This window comes from Eupeodes corollae, chromosome 1 (assembly GCF_945859685.1).
Source record: "Eupeodes corollae chromosome 1, idEupCoro1.1, whole genome shotgun sequence".
Lineage (NCBI taxonomy): Eukaryota > Metazoa > Arthropoda > Insecta > Diptera > Syrphidae > Eupeodes > Eupeodes corollae.
The window spans coordinates 60588888-60609858 of NC_079147.1; positions in this window are offsets into that span (position 1 = coordinate 60588888).

Sequence of the window (20971 nt, forward strand, 5' to 3'; positions counted from 1 at the left end):
TTGTGTTCAATGTTCTATAATACACCCATTTTTATCAGGCAATTTTTTTTCAAAGGATTAAATAGAGCTGTCCAACCAAAAGAAGGGAAATCAAAAATTTTTGCAATGATGAAGCGATTTATTTCAAAATGTCAGCTGTGCAGCGTTGTTGAGTTAACGTTTTATTTTTTCAAGGCTCACACCCGCCTTAACAGTTTCTGTAAAATTGGCCACAAAGCCCAAAATCTTACAAAGAAATTGCCAAAGAACCCAAAGCGAATGGTAACGCCCAGCCCAAATAAATTTTAAATAAAAGAATGCCCAAATTAGTTAGTTGTCATTTTGACCAAAAGATGGGGCTTTTGACATAAATGTATTTTGGGAAAGACTGCCCCATACATAATTTACTGTTTGTAGTCCACAATTCTAAACTATTTATTTTACTTTGAAAATTCCCCTTATTTCGCTTTCTGAAAGTAAATCAAAACCAAACCTATTTTTTACACTTTCTTGACGTTCCGAATTTTTGGACGATCTGTCATTTGTTTCATTTCTTCATTTGCAATTTCATAAAACCCACAATAATTTCAACGCCTTAAAGTTTGCTAATGCTGTCCAAGCGTACTACAACAAAATTTCAATAAAATTGTTTTAGGCGATATGGTTTTGGGTAGAAAAACCTAATGCCCAGATATGTAAGTGTTAATAACAAATAATCTATTCAATATAAAAGAAAACTTAAATATTGTACATATTAATAATTTTCCAAGACATATTCAATACTCAAAGTTAATCAGTCGGAACATTATATCAGTTATGAGTCAGGCCAACTAAAGTTATTTTAAAATTTATTTTCCAATACTTTGAATACTACAATTTGAAAATCGAGTACTAAAAGGTTTTTTTCCAACTATCAGGTCTTCTATAGACGTGTGGTTTTCTCAATCTGACAATTCTTTCTTAAGGGTTTGAAGCAGACTTTCTTCGGAACAATGTTTGCAAATTGCCAGAAATAATTTTAAAAACATAACCCCTAACTTTATAAAATTATTTGTTTCATTTTTTTGTTAAAACTACACGTCTTAAAACACTCTTTAAAGTTTTTGGGGACATCATTTTTAAAGACCTACAGGACCATTTAAAAGAAAATTAATTTTGCTAAAAAAATGAGTTGAACATTCTAAAATATCATAAATTTCAACACTCTCAGTAGTCGAGGTTTTTAAAAGGAAGATCATTTGCTAAACCGAGATATTGGAAGCGTTATTGATCTAAAATTTAAGAGTATCTTAAAGAAAGGTTCTTAAAATAAAAAACACCCTTTATAGACCTTTAAGCAAACCTATCTATCTATCTACACCACAGGTTTATAAACCGTTCTAGATTGTTTCAATCATCGACAAGAGTTTATGGACCACGGAATCAAGCTTAAATGCCTAAACGTGATATGCAAATTGCAAATCTCATCTCTTGGACTGCGCGGAATATTTTTTTTTTTCTCATCCGTAAGTACTTCTTTTTTTTTCGTCTTCTTGTATCTTCTATACTGCACGTTCAATGATGAACCTTTTAAGGGAAGGAGGTATAGCGAGAACCATAAGTCCACATCAACATCAGCCATAACATGGCTACTGTACTCAAACCTTCTAGAAGAGTATAGAGTAACGTCCGAAGCGAAATGTGATCTAATTGACAGCAAAGTTCACGGATCTAGCCTAAAATGAGATAGAAATTCCTGACTTGGAGCTTCGAGCAAGCCTCCCGATTTGGTTAGATTAAAATGGAAATGTGCTTCGCGATCATCTTCTGAAAAACAACAACAAATCTCGACGGGAAACTGAATTTTTAAAAACCGAATGACGGATCATGTCGGTTGATGGCTTCGGCAACCGGGGTTACACTGTGCCAAATTGCTACACATTAGATGATGATCGCGAGGGACAAGAAACTGAATAATTATTTTTTGCAATCGTGCGAAGTGACCGTAGATACGTTTATACGGGATCATTGGATAACTGTTATTGCTGTAGGAACGATAAATTTCTTGGGTATTGTATAAATATGCAAAACAGTGCAGAATCTTAAGTTCTTCTTTAGAGAAAGGTAAGTAAGTTACGACGACGACGACGCTAAGAGACGCGACTGGACGAACGATGATGACCAAGTAATTACGGAGATGAGAAACACAAGAACGTGATCGAGATCTCGGAGTTCTATTACCATATTATGTGATCTTTTGTGGTCATTGGTTTATTGTTGCGGGAAGAGAATAATGAAGATGAACTCATTATTTTTGGATTTGATTTTCATGTTCAACGTTCTTGTGAGAGAAATGATGGAAGCTCCTATTATTTTTAGATCGGTATTTATGTGGACTGTAATTAGAATGTGTTGACATAAAAAGATTGTTAATTACGGTATTTAGAGAATATGGAAATATGCTTATTAAGACTGCAATATGAATTAAGGTGAAGGTAACGATTGGAAAGTGTTGAGGCATTTAATATGTTTAAAATTTTTTTGAAAATTTTTAGTGTTCCGCAAAGCTTTAGATGTTATTATTTTTGATTTTGACATATTTTTGATTCTTAGCAAAATATGATTTTCAACTGACTTTATTACCACATAAAGAACAACTAGGTGCAAGGCACCAACAAGACTCAGATATCGACGGATTTACTGTTGCCAACCCATGCAAACGCTTAAAGGGCAACGATCTTTGGATATGCACTTGGAATGTTAGGTCCCTTAATATACCACGTGCAGTCAAAGAATAAGCGGACGAACTCGACTGCTATTAAGCAGATACCAAAGCCATACAAGAAATATGGACCGGGTCGGGAAAAACTACGATATTTACTAAGAAAGACTGCTACCGAGAAATCCAACAGTGCTTATTTGGATGCGGCTTTGTCATTGGATCCAAATTAAGGCAACAAGTCTTGATCTTGATATGATGTTCAAATGGTAGACATGTGCATTCAAGAGGACACAAGCGTCCACAGGTTTTTCTCAAAACCCACCTCTGTCTATCAACTCCTACTCTCACCTCCCCGCGGTGAACATCGGGTGCCTAGTACCTCAACTGGAGATTGGGTTCCAACCCCAGTGGAAAGTTGTTGGGGGCAGCAAACGAGAGAGGGGGGGAGAGGTGTTTCCACTAAGGCACCTCTCCTTATCCAGGCGGCAGCGGACGAATTCTCGAGATAGAATCAACGGTGGCGTCTACAGTTCCAGTAAGGTCGAACTACTTAGTGAACACCTTATAGGGCTTCTTCGACATATTCGGAGCCCAGGCCTATAAGGAGCGGTTCATCCGGCTCCCCTTCCTTGGAGTTATACTAAGGATCTGGCCCTCCAGGTTGGGGGTTGTGCCGTCGGGGTGACTTCCTGGCCACGTAAAAACATCATAGTTTCGAAGCAACAACAAGCCTCGGATACGGACGGATTCACTGTTGACAACCCACGCAAACGAAATAAGGACAACGAACTTCGGATATGTACGTGGAATGTTAGGTCCCTTAACAGACCACGTGCAGCCGAACAATTAGCGGAAGCCCTAAACTGCTGCAAGGCAGATATTACAGCCATCCAAGAAGTGCGATGGGATGGACCGGGTAAACGCAAACTAAAAGACTGCGATATCTACTACGGCGACTGCTACCGAGAACAAAGACAGCGTCTATTTGGGTGTGGATTTGTTGTTGGAACTAGGCTCAGGCAAAAAGTCTTGAGTTTCAACAGTGTGAGCGAGCGCATCACGACAATCCGCATCAAGGCTAAATTCGCCAACATAAGCCTAATATGCGCGCATGCCCCAACAGAGGAGAAAGATGAAGACACCAAAGATATGTTCTTCGAGCTCTTGGACAAGACATATGAGCAGTGCCCTGGCTATGACATTAAAATTGTCTTAGGAGATTTTAATGCCAAGCTAGGAAGAGACGACATCTTTGGTGGCATAATCGGGAGATACAGCCTGCACGACACCAGGCTGGTCGATTTCGCTGCGGGGCGAGACGTTCTGGTAGCTAGTACGCAGTTCACGCATCTTAATATCCACAAGGGGACATGGAAATCTCCTGATCAATCAACCGTCAACCAGATTGACCACATTGCGATCGACGCACGACACTTCTCCAGTATCCAGGATATCCGAACATTCCGAGAGGCCAACATTGACTCGGACCACTACCTCGTTGTAGCCAAGGTACGGCTACGGATATCCCGATCCAAGCCAAAACAAGGAGGTACTGTGAGAAGATTCGACGTTAGACGGCTACAATCGCAAGAGACTGCCATGTCCTTTTCCGATCGAGTCTCTAGTAACCTCCTAAGGAGTCCTATGCTTCCTGCATTAAGCATTGAAAACCAGTGGCAACATTGCCTTGCAGCCATCAGAGATGCCGCCTCTGAAGTGCTAGGTTTCACACGGCCACCACAGCGAAACCCCTGGTTTGACGACGAATGCCGGCAAGCGCACGCAGCGAAACAAGAGGCATACAAAACGGCGCTGCACAAAAGGACTAGAGCTGCTCGCGAGCTCTACGAGCAGAAGAGGAGAGAGGAACACCGGCTTCTTAGACGGAAAAAAAGAGAGCATGAGAAGCGCGCGATCGAGGAGATAGAGGGATGTCACATTAGGAATGAGGTTCGCAAGTTTTACCAAAAGGTAAAAAAAACCTCCCAAGGGTACCAGCCACGAACCGAAGCCTGTAAAGACGATCAAGGGAACATCGTAGTAGAACCACAGTCGATGCTGAGAATATGGAAAGATCACTTCTCCAAATTATATAACGGCGATGACGAACCGAACTCCGCTGTAAGGGAGATAGAACCACTCAACCTCGGCGACGCAGATCAACAATTCCGCCTACCCGACCTTGACGAAGTAAAGATAGCTATATCTAAACTTAAGTCAAACAAAGCTGCTGGAGCTGACGGCATCACCGCCGAACTATTCAAAGCAGCAGGCGATGACTTGGTAGGGAGCATGCACCAACTCATCTGCAAAATTTGGTCGGAAGAAAGCATGCCCGATGAGTGGAATCTCAGCATAGTGTGCCCGATACATAAGAAAGGAGACCCTCTAAACTGCGCCAACTACAGAGGCATCAGTCTCCTTAACATTGCGTATAAGATCCTCTCTGCCGTATTATGTGAACGTCTGAAGCCATTCGTCAACAACCTGATTGGTCCTTATCAGTGTGGCTTCAGACCAGGAAAGTCCACTACCGACCAAATATTCACACTACGGCAGATCTTGGAAAAAACCCAGGAGCTTCAAATCGATACCCACCATCTCTTTATCGATTTTAAAGCCGCGTATGACAGCATCTATAGGGAAGAGCTCTACCGAGCAATGTCTAGTTTTGGCATCCCTGTCAAACTTATCCGTTTGTGCAGAATGACGATGGAGAATGCACGCTGCTCTATCAAGGTCGGAAAAGATCTTACCGATGCATTTGATGTCAAAAAAGGTTTTAGACAAGGCGATGCACTGTCATGCGACTTCTTCAACATCGTTCTGGAAAGAATTGTGCAAAACTCAACCGTAAACACTAGAGGCACAATCTTCCAAAGATCCATCCAATTACTCGGATACGCAGATGATATTGACATAATTGGAAGATCAAAGCGTGATGTCAGTGGAGCGTTTTTGAGCATTGCCACGGAAGCGAAGAAGATGGGTTTAGTGGTCAATGAGGGCAAGACCAAGTATATGCTGTCATCAAAAAAGGACACTGAACGACGACGTCTTGGACAAAACGTCACCATGGACAGCTATAACTTTGAGGTAGTTAAGGACTTTGTCTACCTAGGCACCGCTATTAATGCAGACAACGACACCAGCGCTGAAATCAAACGAAGAATAACTCTTGCAAATCGCTGCTTCTTTGGACTTAGAAGGCAATTGAGAAGTAAAGTCCTCTCTCGAGCATGTAAAATCACCATCTATAAGACACTCATCATCCCGGTTCTCATTTATGGCGCTGAGGCCTGGACCCTGTCAAAGAAAGATGAGAGCGTCTTAGGATGCTTCGAGAGAAAAATTCTTCGGGCGATTTTTGGTCCCGTACGCATAGATGGAGAATGGAGGAGAAGATATAACGACGAGCTGTACGGGCTGTACAGCGACACTGACCTAGTTAGCAGAATCAAAATCCAACGGCTTAGATGGCTAGGTCATGTAGAGCGGATGGACATCAACGCTCCAGCCCGGAAGGTCTTCGAATCCAATCCCGAGGGACGGCGCAGTAGAGGAAGACCGCGACTCAGGTGGCGCACCCAGGTGGGAGAGGACCTCAACCAACTTGGCGTGCGAAACTGGAGACAGCTAGCTAGGGACCGAGCTGGCTGGAGACGCTTGTTGGTTGAGGCCCAGGTCCGCCCCGGACTGTAGCGCCACCTTAAGTAAGTAAGTAAGTAAGTAAGTAAGTCTTGATCTATAGGTTCATCAACGAGCGCCTCATGACCATCCTCATCAAGGCTGAATTCGGCAACATGTCCCACAGAAGAGAAAGATGACAACAACAAGAATAAATTCTTCGAGCTCTTAAAAAAAACATATGAGCAATGTCCTAGCTACGATATTAAAATTGTCCTAGACGATTTTAATGACAAACTAGGAAGAGAAGACATTCTTGGTGGAATAATCGGGAAAAACAGCCTTATGCACGACAACACTTCCGATAACGGATTTAGGCTCATCGATTTTGCTGCCGGGCGAAACATCATGGTAGCCAGTACGCGTTTTCCACACCTCAACATCCACAAAGAAACTTGGAATTCTCCAGATCAATCTACCGTCAAGTAGATTGAGAGAGCATGAGAAGTGTGCGTTCAAAAAGTTAAGAGGCTAAAAGCACAAATTAAGCTCGAAAACTTTATGAGCAAGTGAAACGAAATTCACAAGTACAAAAACCTGGAACCAAAGCCTTCAAAGACAAAGTGGAACCATCATAGTAAAACCGCTATTAATGCTGAGTATATGGAAGGACTACTTCTGCAGACTGTATAACGGCGATGACGAACCAAATTCCGCTTTCAAGAAGTATGATCCATTCAATATAGACGACGAAAGAAAACAATCCCGTCTTCCCGACTTAGACGAAGTAAAGATTGTCATATTAAAGCTGAAGCCTTACAATGCCACTGAAGCAGATGGCTCGAATAACGAGCTTTTCAAAGCAGCTGCAGATAATTTGGTTAATAGCATGCGTCAGATTATCTATGAAATTAAACACTAGTCTACTTAACATCGCTTACAAAATCTTCTCTGCCGAAATAACTCAGCATCTGAGGCCCATCGTCAACAACCTGATAGGTCCTTTTCAGTGTGATTTAAGACCAGGAAATTCCACAGTTGGCAGACTCTAGAAAAACCCAAGAGCATCGTCAACCATCATCGATTAAAAGGCCACATATGGCAGCATCCAAAGGGTAGAATTGTAGATAGCGTTGAATGGATTGGCATGCTTGCCAAACAAGTCCGTATGTGCAGGAAGACCATAGACAATTTCCTCCATAAAGGTAGGAAACAATTTCACTTGAAACCTTAAAAGAATATAGAAGAACTTGCACATAAACACTGAAAGTGATCGCGTGATTTACGGATCCGTATGCATGTAAGATCAGTGGAGGATGCATTGAGAATAATTATAATTTAACTAATCATAAGTTTAAGACTACTCATGGTATTCCTCAAGGATGCATCCTTAGGACGGTATTTCTTCGCCAATCTTCGATATCAGATTCAAAAATGACTTACTCCAAAAATCTATATTAAATCCTACTGAAGTCTATGAAAACACTTTATTCTTCGAAAGGTGTCTAATTTTGTCGCACATAGCAGACTTCTTTATCGTATTTATAAGAACATGGGAACTAGTTTTAAGATTTCTTATATAAATTAGGGTTATAACTGCCACAACGAAGATGTCAATCATTTGTAATTTTCGATAAACTTGAAAACCTTTGAATCAGTTCTAGTTTTGTACAATCGGCTGAAACGAACACTTACAGATCCGCTTTCAAGATGAAAACTAACACTTTTCCTGATTCTAGGCGAAGTCTAGGTGACAACTCGCATTTCAAGTCAAAAACGTATTAGCATATATTTTCAAAATTTTCATCTACCTTCAAGAAAAATTGAGCGAATTATTTATCATTCTGTTAGAAGTGCAAAATAAGCTGGTTATCACCTAAAACTCTAAATCGTATTAGTCTTCACCTTGAATCATAAAAAGGGTTAGTTTTCAGCTCGCATGCGTGCGGGACCAAAAATCACCCGAAGAATTTTTCTCTCGAAGCAGCGCTGGTGTCGTTGTCTGAGTTTATAGGGGTTTCAAGGTAGACAAAGTCTTCAACTACCTCAAAGTTAAAGCTGTCCGTGGTGACGTTTGATGACAGCATATTCTTGGTCTTGCCCTCATTGACCACTAAACCCATCATCTTCGCTTCCGTGGCAATGCTCAAAAACGCTCCACTGACATCACGCTTTGAACTTCCAATTATGTCAATATCATCTGCGTAGCCGAGTAATTGGATGGTCCTTTGGAAGATTGTGCCTCTAGTGTTGACGGTTGAGTTTTGCACAATTCTTTCCAGAACGATGTTGAAGAAGTCGTATGACAGTGCATCGCCTTGTCTAAAACCTTTTTTGACATCAAACGCATCGGTAAGATCTTTTCCGACCTTGATAGAGCAGCGTACATTCTCCATCGTCATTCTGCACAAACGGATAAGTTTGACAGGGATGCCAAAACTAGACATTGCTCGGTAGAGCTCTTCCCTATAGATTCTGTCATACACGGCTTTAAAATCGATAAAGAGATGGTGGCTATCGATTTGAAGCTATTAGGTTTTTTCCAAGATCTGCCGTAGTGTGAATATTTGGTCGATAGTGGACTTTCCTGGTCTGAAGCCACACTGATAAGGACCAATCAGGTTGTTGACGAATGGCTTCAGTCCTTCACATAATACGGCAGAGAGGATCTTATACGCGATGTTAAGGAGACTGATGCCTCTGTAGTTGGCGCAGTTTAGAGGGTCTCCTTTCTTATGTATCGGGCACACTATGCTGAGATTCCACCCATCGGGCATGCTTTCTTCCGACCATACTTTGCAGATGAGTTGGTGCATGCTCCCTACCAAGTCATCGCCTGCTGGTTTAAATAGTTCGGCAGCGATACCGTCAGCTCCAGCAGCTTTGTTTGACTTAAGTTTAGATTAAGCTATCTTCACTTCGTCAAGGTCGGATAGGTGGAATTGTTGATCTGCGTCGCCGAGGTTGAGTGGTTCTATCTCCCTAACAGCGGAATTCGGTTCGTCGTCGTCGTTATATAATTTGGAGAAGTGATCTTTCCATATTCTTAGCATCGACTGCGGTTCTACTACGATGTTCCCCTGATCGTCTTTACAGGCTCCGGTTCGTTGCTGGTATCTACCCCTGGGAGGTTTTTCTTACCTTTTGGTAAAATTTACGAACCTCATTCCTAATGTGACATCCCTCTATCTCCTCGATCGCGTGCTGCTCATGCTCTCTTTTTTTCCATCTAAGAAGCCGGTGTTCCTCTCTCCTCTTCTGCTCGTAGAGCTAGCGAGCAGCTCTGGTCCTTTTGTTCAGCCCCGTTTTGTATGCCTGCTGCTTCGCTGCGTGCCCTTGCCGGCATTCGTCGTCAAACCAGGGGTTTCGCTGTGGTGGCCGTGTGAAACCTAGCACTTCAGAGGCGGCATCTCTGATGGCTGCAAGGAAATGTTGCCACTGGTTTTCAATGCTTAATGCAGGCACCATAGGACTCCTTTAGAGGTTATTAGAGACTCCATCGGAAAAGTACATGGCAGTCTCTTGCGATTGTAGCCGTCTAACGTCGAATCTTCTCACAGTACTTCCTTGTTTTGGCTTCGATCAGGATATTCGAAGCCGTAACTGGGCTACAACGAGGCAGTGGTCCGAGTCAATGTTGGCTCCTCGGAATGTTCGGACATCCTGTTCTGGAGAAGTGTCGTGCGTCGATCGCAATGTGGTCAATCTGGATGGCAGTTGATTGATCAGGAGATTTCCATGTCCCCTTGTGGATATTGAGATGTGTGAGCTGCATACTAGCTACCAGAACGTCTAGCCCCGCATCGAAATCGATCGGCCTGAATCCGTTGTCGGAGGTTGTGTCGTGTATCTCCCGATTATGCCACCAAAGATGTCTTCCCTTCCTAGCTTGGCATTTTAAAATCTTCTAAGACAATTTTAATGTCATAGCCAGGGCACTGCTCAGCCCATATGTCTTGTCCAAGAGCTCGAAGAATATGTCTGTATGTATGCCCGGTCCATCCCATCGCACTGCCTTGCAGCTGTTTGGGGCTTCTGCTAATTGTTCGGCTGCACGTGGTCTGATAAGGGACCTAACATTCCACGTACATATTCGAAGTTCGTTGTCCTTATTTCGTTTGCTTGAGTTGTCAACAGTAAATCCATCCGTATCCGAGTTTGTTAATAATAAAATGTTATCCTGCTGCAAGAATCTTGGTGACAGTTCTTTAGACTATATCCAAACAAGATTTTATAACCCATTCCAGGGAAATTTGTTTGCTTCCTATTCTTTTATTAGTGTAGGCAACCCTTAAACAACAATGTGGCAGTTGACAGGTAAGGAACAAAGAATTTTGTTAATTTCTCGTAAGAGCCCGAAAAAAAACTGGATATTAAAGATGTTTAGATTGAACCTTACCTGCATGCGTGACAGCTAGAACACTCACTATAAAATCACGTTCAAGGGCACTGAAGACTTTGTAAGCTTATTTTGTATTTGTCATATACTTCAAGAAGTCTTAAAACAGCAACTCTTATTCAGAATTTTTAGAACAATATCAGAAAGATTCATTTTTCACGTTTTCCAATAGCATCATTCGAATTTCTTTGACATTTTTGCCTACAAATGGAGTCAATATGTTTTATCGTGTAGGGGGCGCTTGTGGTTATTCTGACAGATAGATAAAAAAAATAAATTATTTATAAAATTGTTTCTGTACTTAAATATAAACATATGTGTGTACTGTAGTTTGAAGTTACGGCAATCTGAAATAAAATTACTCCATACCAAATGTGGCATTAAATGTCTGCAATTGTTGTCTAACTTCGTCTGTCTAGTCTGGGTTGTTTTATTAGTCGTGGGTGGATTATATAGGAGCGGAGCTATTATGTAGTATATATTTATTGACTAGCTCAAGCAACTGAATTACTTAAGATGCCATTAGCAAAATGCTACGGGCGCGTACTTTGCGAAGGAGTTTACCAAAGTCTTTAGAGGCTGTCCATTTGTCTGTCCTCCTGCCATCATCAAGTAAAATGGTCAGCAGCCAAAAGAGCATTTGGTATTTAATTATTACGATGCTAATGATGATAGTTGAAATCCATCAAAATGTTTTTAAATTGCATAATAAACAATCTTCAATTGCTACGATAGACCTAAAGGCTATATATAGCTTCTATAAATGAGACTCCAGACGATATGACTAAAAATGTATTTCTTCGACATTGCATTATCTAGCGGTTGTCTGCTGCGGTTCTATACTTGAAGAATGGTTGATGAAGTTCAATTTATGATCCTCCATTAAAATGAGAATTCATAGAGTTGATTTAAACTATGCGGGATTAAAATGATGGAAAAATTTACCTTCCAACGGTATTCTTTAAGAGAATGAATAAATCTACCGTTAACAAAAACTGACGTTTTTGATAGAATCCATCTTTAATGCGGTCTTTACTGTATCGTAATGAGTTCTGTTATATGGCTAATATATTTGTTAATTCCTAAGAAACATGCAATTCTATAAAATCCTTGGTCTTTAGCAAAATGTTTTGAAGTTAATACCATTTCCGGAAAATACTACCTATGCTACAAGTTCCAATAGCGGAAATGCATGCAGAACTTATAGAAAATTACTTCTGGGTTAACTTTCCAAATGAAACACAATCTTCTTTCAGTAAACAACCCCATTTGTGTGCAGCATAAAATATGTACTTTCAAGGAATTTACGTGACTTGTCACAAATCAAAAACAAATTACAAACTCACATTAAGCCTTAACTAAGTAACAACTAACAATAGAAGTGTCATCCCACAAGTAATTATTGCCGTGTCAACTTACACGGGTTGTCGTTTTTTATTTTCAAAGCAAAAGAATTTCAAAACTCCCATAATTCTATAAAGAAGTTTATAAAAATACTTAAAAAAATTCTTTTGAAAAAGTTCTGAAAGAGTATCTTTAACTTCTATTATATTCGTATTGTTGTTCTTAGGCGGTGCAGCACTCAGGGATAAAGAGACTGTTTTTTTATGTTGCATTCATTTTCGAGGAGGCATGCATGGGATTGGATTTTGAAGACACTGACTATGACTCTGAATCACGAAACAATAGGTTTTGGTGTCTCTGAGTGAGTATTGTTATAGGAATTCCATGAAGTTCGTAGAGTTAATTTGTCTTCCTTGCTGACATCGCGGTGGTTGACTTCATATGCATGCGGTATGTAAGTTGGTACAAAGCTTAAATGCTAAATGCAATACTCAATGACGTATTATAGGAAACATTGTTTGGATAATTGAGAATTAAGAAAATAAGGTATGTCCGAGGTTTAAGAAAAGAAAGAAACTTTTGATTTTGATTTATTTGAGGCTATTTTTATGACTTCTTTGAGTAGAGCTACATTTATCACTCAGTGTATCATGTTTCGGCTTGACAGTTAAGGTTTTGTGTCAAAAAGCGAAATGAATCTTCCAGCAGTATGAAGAGAAGTGAACAGATTAGTGCAACATCTGATCATTAGCGCAGCCATCTTAAATATTGAAATTAATTAGAGGGACGGTGTTGATTTTGACAGCTAGTGGTGGCCATATTGTTTCATTCTTTCTGTCAAATAAGCTTCCTTTAATAAGTCATTAAAGCCAAATCAATCAGCGTGTTAATAAGAAAAGTTTATTATCAAAATAGGTGTTCACTAGGAAAATAGCAACGATTAGCACCTTGCGCCCTTTCTTAAAGGCTACATGGTCGTGAAAATGTGCATCAGAATCAGAAGTATGCAGTTCCGCTTTGCTCACAAAAACTTGCCCTGCTGCAGAAAACCGAATGGTAAATTTCGTTCCGTGGTAAGGGCCTGCGTCCACACACAATCGAACTGCTGAAACCAAACGGCCATCGTAGCGTAGTGTGTTTGAATTTTGGAGCAGTTTAAAAGTGATCAGAATTTTGGTCGAAAACCCATCTTTACGGATGGGGCCATTCTTAGATAAATGGGTACGTGAAGAAGCAAAATTGCCGGATTTGGGAAAATCCACATGAGATCCACAAGGTGCCAATGCATCCAAGAAAGGTTACTTTTTTGTTTGGATTTCAGACTGGATCAGTGTAGCGGCGATCGCTATAGGTCGACGATCACCAACTTTTTGTTGTCTGAATTGTAAGATATGAGCACCGAAGCCATATGGTTTCAATAGCCTGGCGATATGTGCAACATTGTGCCAATTTCCAACAGTTGTGCATATTACACTCAAGGAAAGTGAAATAAAGCCTAATTAGGTTTATTTCACTTTTTTTTTGTCATAAATACAAAGAAAGTTCCCATCACTCATCTTCACACCTCCCCCAAATCCTATAGTGTGCCCAAGCATTTTGCAAAGTGCAATATGCCCAACTGCTGAAAATTATTTCACTTTTGTATTATTATTATTCCGCAGAACCATGCCACACAGCTCAAAATAGAATCGATATCCTTCTGCGCGAGCGGTTTCTTGGCATGGTAATTTCGGGCCGATCTTGTGATTTGACCCCTACTACCATTTTTTGTGGTGCTTTCTAAAGTCGGACGTCTAACCGAATTAACTGCAAAGAAAACCATTACCGCCCTCAAAGACAATCGGTTAAATTCAGTGTGGTTTATGAGCCAAAGTCATCGAAAACTGAAACTTTCAAACGCGCGGAACCCAGCGAAGCTGTAACGGCCATTTACACGATGTTATATTTCACACAAAACGTCATTGATAGGACTCACAAATAAAGATAAAACCTTATTGATATCTCATATACAACTTGTTTTATTCAATTATCAAATTGACCCGCTTTTGAAGGAAAACAATCTACTAGAATCTGCCGAAGAAAACTCTAGTTTTGAGAAAGCAACTACCTGTATTTTATTCTGAAACAGTAGAATATAAATGTTTTGTGCTGAAAAACCTACCAATATATGAAGATTAAGTTTACCTTTTCTATTCATTACCCAAACATATTTCAAACACTTCAATCTTTTGACAGGAAACAACTCAGGACACAGGACTTAAGTAATTAAAAAAAAACGTGACTAACTGACAGATTGTGAAAAGCATGAAACAATTCACGATATCGTAGGACCCTTAAATTTGTTGACATACATTGGTAGTGTGCAAAATTTGAATTCTTACTGCAGCCCCAAAATTCTAGAAGAGTTTAGTAGAAGCCTTGACCATCAGCCAGTGACCTGCTCTCCTAGCATTTTGGGAAAGCAATTTTAACAGGTATCATCAAAGTGTGCAAAAGGATTCCACACCAACGATCTGTGCGACAGTTGACCCACATATTTGTTGAACAAGATCATCAAGGCATGAAGACGATACCCATGCCCAACAATGTGTGTATGGCCGAGGGCCCATCATAAAGTATTAACGATAGAAAAATCACTCCAAGAATATCTTAATAACTTTGATTTTAATTATAGGCTTGGCTACCGACTTCATTCAACACGACATAAGTAGTTTTTCCTAAACCAAAATCTAGCGCTGATAGGTACTCGGTAATGCGAGGAATTCCACACGATATTTGCAGAAAGTCTTGGCTGGAATGGGTTCGAAAGTGAAGAGCTGAACTCATTCATTGAGCTACTGGGTGATCGCATCACCTCTTTAAAGAGATCGCGTGCGATAAAAGATACCTGGCTTCTCGTTCGCACACCCCAATCTTATGGTTGCGGGACCGAGACACATCGATCACCACGCAAAAGAGGATTGCCTGAGGGCAAGTAGCCGGAAGGGTCAAGCTCTCCATGATGATGGCCACTTTTTGAATTGCGCCCAAAGCCTTTTGACGAAAGAAAAATTGTGTGAAAGAATTTTTTTTTGAAAAGACCTACATGAAGTAATTTTATTTTGTACGATAGTTTTTCTTTAAGTTTGTATTGAGTTAAAGATTTTGTTTTGTTCTGCCGTGGAAAAAAGTTGAGAAAGGACTACGATAGCTGTTGGAGGAAGTCAAAAAGAAGCTAAGTATAGTGTTTTCTGTTGTTTCTAAGAATATTACATTTTCTGGTGTTCTTCATTTGTTTCAAATTCGTCCTTTTGACTTTCGAGTCGAAGCATTAATTTCCCGATATTACGGGACGCGTTTGCCGCTTTTTTCTTTTTTTTTTCTTATCAAATAAATTTTCTTCGACTGATTTCTTTAATCGATTTTTTTCATTATATCCATCATTTTCTTTTAAAAAACATTTATCGAGAATTGACCTGACGTCAATCTCAATAACTCAATTTGTATCTTTCTCTTTTATAAAAGATCCTAGTTTTTAATCCCGGCTTCGGCCAAGGTTTTCTAGGCAATAAAACATAATTTAAATTTCCGTTCTGGAAAATAAATTAAATTGGATAGCGCAACAGTCCGTTGGGAACCAGGGCCTAGTGACTTGCAACTCTCAACCTTGTGTGCGAGTACTGTTGTCAGGAATGGAAGGGGCCTTCAATTTTAGGCCGAATCCGAAAGGCTTATTTAAGAAAGTACTTTTTCCATGACAAGAATTACTCTTGAAGGATTTGTCAATTCCTCGCAAGAGGCAGTACCCGCGAAAATTATTTTATTTTTCAGGGATTGGAACCAAGATCCCTTGCATGACAGTCCAACGCACTAACCATCATGCCACGGGTACTTCTGGAAAATTAAACCTTTCTTTTATTTCGTAAGTTGATTTGAAGACTAATTTTTCAGCTGCTGGTTTTGGTAAACTTCCAGTGAAAAGTTTCCTGTCGCCCACTATAATCAATACGACTTGGAGAAATTCACCTCGTCGTATTTCGATATCATTTTGATGTCAATTTTATTTCAATTTCATTGATCACCTTGATTAATAAAATATTCAACTAAGCTGAGCTACCGTGCTGGCAATACCTGTGGTGAATTCTTTCACCTGTTTGTCATAATAACTCTCGCGGCACATCGGCGGTGTGCAATTTTGATTTTGTTTAATTTAAAATAATAAAAAAAAAATTTAATTTGCGTTCGATCTTCGACAATATTGGATTCGAAAATCCAATATTGTTTAAAAATAATCGTAATTATATTCAGTCCGTCGGGTCGGTATAAAGGTGGAAAAATTTGAAACAAAATTTACTTTTGAAAAGTACCAATTATCTTTTTCTAAAACACAAACACCAATCAGTGGACAGAGCTTAGACCAACGAATTTTTTGGGACATCTTTAACGTGAGGGAAATGGCAAACTTCATTTTAAATTTCCGATATTTCGGTAGCTGTAATTTTTAAGGCACTTATCTTTTGATATTTGACACTGAAGACATTGAAAGTTTTAAAATTAATTGCAAAACGTAAGCAATAAGCCGCCAATAATTACTTACACATGTAGAAAAATTTTATGCATTTAGACAAGTTATTGATGTATGCAAATAACCGCAGAATTTTTCATCGATCTTTGGAAGTCAACATTCCACAAACAATATTACACCGAATTTTGAGTAAAAACTTAAGTGTATAAAAGTTCAGGTAACACAAAAACTGAAGCTGGTCTATCACCTACTTCCATTTTTGCTGATTAGGTCCTTCAAATGCATCATAATGATCCAGATTTCCATTGATGAGTTCTCAAAGTTATTCGAGAATGAAAACGGCTCAACTGGTACAGTGAATGAATTGAGCTATTCAAAGCTACTGATGGTTTTTTAAGACGGCAATTGGAATATATGAACGTGTACCTTCATGGCCTGCTGGCTGTGATATTTCTTGAAGAGGTGAATAAAAGTAGCCTCCAAGATCTTGTAAATTAACACCTTTACATTTTTCTTGGTACGACTGGAAAGATTAGTTCTATACCAAAATCCACTCAAGACATAAAGATCGATTACGTGAAGTTATTGTAGACATGCAGCCGAAAATGTGCGAATTGATCATGGACTATTTTATGAAAAAGATACAGCGCTGCAACCTTAGGCTATTTGTACGATATCGTGACATTGTTATTTTCAATAAGAAGTTATTGTATTCGGTAAGATTTGTCGAATTGAAAATTTTGACATTTCTCGACGTTTTAAGGTCCCTAGAATTTCAATACAAGATATGTAAAAATTAATAAACATTTTTCAAAAAATCGATGGATGGTCAAAAAATAAAAAAAACTTGAAAAAAAACCACTAAAAGTTGTTAAAAATTGATTTTCGACTCGAACATGTTTTTGAAAATTAAAGATAATAATTGAAAACTTATTTCATCCTATAGTAAATATAGTTTTTAGTATTCAGTAGAATTTTGGAAAGATCGATTTGACAGTTTTTTTTAAATAAAAACTTATAAGAAACAATAGAAAAACTTGGTAAAATAATATAAAATATTGGTTTCGACATTCAGTAAAATTTAAGTAAAAACCCATCATTCAGTTTTTTTCATAAAAATTTAAATTTATACTAATTTTTTTATATAAGAAATAAAAACTTTTGAGGCTTCCTACTAAAATTGTTTAAAATTGATTTTTGATTTAAAATCTTGTTAGCAAAAACACATTTTGAAATCAAATTATTTAATCATATGCAAAATATAGTGTATAATGTTTAGTTATGTTTTTTAAAAAATCAACTGACAAATTGCTTAACGAAACACGAAAACCTACTAAATTAACAAAAAAAAAAGAGGCTGGGATGCGAGCCACACTGATAACTTCCCATCCCGTCTTTCGATTTGTCCTGCTTAAAAGTTTGTAGGTTGTCATGTTGGGTTAAAAAAAAAATTTAAATTACCATTAATATTTTTCAAATAAAGAAATAGTTTAGTTTAAAAATCTAGTTTTGTTAAATTGATGTTTAGTCGAAAATAAAATGTTTTCAAATTTTGCTATTGTTCACGAGATATCAAGAACCGACCAACAATTTTTACCGAATTTGCGCACAAAATAAAATACTTTTTCAATTTTGAAGTATGAGCATTCCAATTTAATGTATTATCAATCAATAAACCGAGATACTTATACTCAGATACATGTTTGATTGTAAAGCATTTAGAAGAGCAGTTAAGACTCGCATTGAAACTCAGATCACTGTTGAATAGAGTGCATACAGTTTTACTAACTCCAAACTTTTTACAATCCAAGCTATGCAATATGAATTTAGGAGAGAAAAGAGAAAAATAGGATTCATTAAAGAACATTAGCTTAGTGTTATCACTTATTACAAGCTATGCCTAGCGAACCAATGCCTAATAACCTCTTAATTGTAATTAATATCAGCTATTAAGTCTACAATGGAATTATTCGAATATGTACAACCAATATGATCAGCGAAACCTGTTACAGAAACCTTCAAGTCGATTTAGAAGATAAAATGTATGTATATTAAGAATAAAATGGGACCTAGAACCACGCCGTGGGGAACGCCAATAGCTATATCTAAAGGTCCACTGAACAAATCTCTTATTTTAACTCTTTGTCTTCTACCCTTAAGGTATGAACAAAACCATTTGATAAGAAATCCTATAAACCCAAGTTTTTCAAGTTTAATTAGTAAAAGATCATGATCCACAGTATCAAATGCCTTGGTAATATCAATATAGATATCAGCTGTGAATTTTCTATTGTTAAGATTAGTATAGATCTGGTTGCAAAATTGAAGAAGTCCGTCTTCCGTTGATCTGCCCGATCTGAACCCAAACTGATTTCTACTAAAATTTTAACTTTATCCAAATACAGAACAATTCTGACTTTCACCACTTTTTCAAAAAGTTTAGAAAAACAGGAAGGAGAGATATTGGCCTACAATTATTAAGATTTTTAGAATCACCCTTCTTAAAAATTGGTAAACCTCAGCCATTATTTAAGCTGTTGGAAAAAATTCACTATAAACACAATTGGGACAATACATCAAAGACATAAAAGGCGATACTTTTCAAAAAATTGTTAGAAAAACTGTTTTGGTTTGCAGAATTTGAGCTATCCAGGGATATATAGTTCATAAGAATCGATAAGCTGACATAAACAATGTCTTGAACAGAGCCAGCAGTCTTAAGCGTATCGATTGCAACCCCTGTGGAAAGACTGTTTAATATGTTAAACATATCTAAAGAAGATTGAATTTTTCGGTCCATATAGTTAATAATATTGGGTGAATCAAAGGAAACATTCCTTGAAAAAATTTCATTAATGATGCCCCACTCTTTTTTGAGATCGCCTTTAACCATTTTAAAATTTTAAGAATAATAGAGTACTTTACACAAGTTACCTGAGCACCAACACCTTTTGATAACTCTGAATATTTTTTAACAGACAAAGTTTATAGGTTGTTTTCTACATTTAGAGTGCAACTTATTCTTATTGTGTATTTTACCTAATAAATTATCTGACATCCAAGGTATTAAATTAATTAATGCAATCTACGAACTTTTTCTGTATTTGATTTAAGGCATATTTTAACATGATGATCTAAAACCTTATAAAACAAATCAAATGCAAGCGAAGGATAATTTTGTAATCGATTATTTATAGAAAACTTGTTTTCGGTTCCACAGATTTAAGCTGAAATAAGAGACTTGTCATACAATGATCAATTATTTTAATGTCTAATATACAAATTGTGATAGCAAAAACTGATTTTCTATCCAAACGAGCAAAAATATGATCTAAATAAATGTTTGAATTTTCCGTTAATCATTAATGCAAGAAACCATGCCATAAGCCGACATTAAATAAAGATAGTTATCAGTAACTGAATTCTGAGTTAAAATATCAATATTTATATCGCCCAAGATCACAACATTACTACAAGATTCATCCCTCAATAAATGAGAAAGCTCTTCCACAAAAACATCCTTACTTCTATTTGCGTCGAAAATAAATTTTTACCAACTTTTGTTAAATTTTCTTTTAAGTTTTTATTTTTTTTTAAGAAAAACTGTCAATTTGAACTGATGTTCAAATGGTAGACATGTGCATTAAAGAGGACACAAGCGTCCACAGGTTTTTCAAAAACCAACCTCTGTCTATCAACTCCTACTCTCACCTCCCCGTGGTGAACATCGGGTGCCTAGTACCTCAACTGGAGATTGGGTTTCAACCCCAGTGGAAAGTTGTTGGGGCAGCAAACGAGTGAGGTGGGGAGAGGTGTTTCCACTGAGGCACCTCTCCTTATCCAGACGGCAGCGGAGGAATTCTCGAGATGGAATCAACAGTGGCGTCTACAGTTCCAGTAAGGTTGAACTATTTAGTGAACACCTTATAGGGCTTCTTCGACTTATTCGGAGCCCAGCCCTAGACCGCTATAAAGCGAATATAACCGCCATCCAGGAAATACGATGGGATGGGCCAGGCAAAAAGAGGATGAAAAACTGCGATATTTACTATGGTGACTGCTACCACAAAAACCAACAGCACTTATTTGGATGCGGCTTCGTCATTGGAGCCAGACTTAGGCAAAAAGTCTTGAGCTATAGGTGCATCAATGAGCGCCTCATCACCATACGCATCAAGGCTAAATTCAGCAACATTAGCCAGATATGCGCGCACGCCCCCACAGAAGAGAATGACGACAACACCAAAGATATGTTCTTCGAGCTCCTAGACAAAACATATGAGCTACGATATTAAAATAGTCCTGGGCGATTTTAATGCCAAGCTAGGAAGGGAAGACATCTTTGGAGGAATAATCGGGAAGAACAGCCTGCACGACAACACTTCCGACATGAGATTCAGGCTCATAAATTTTGCTG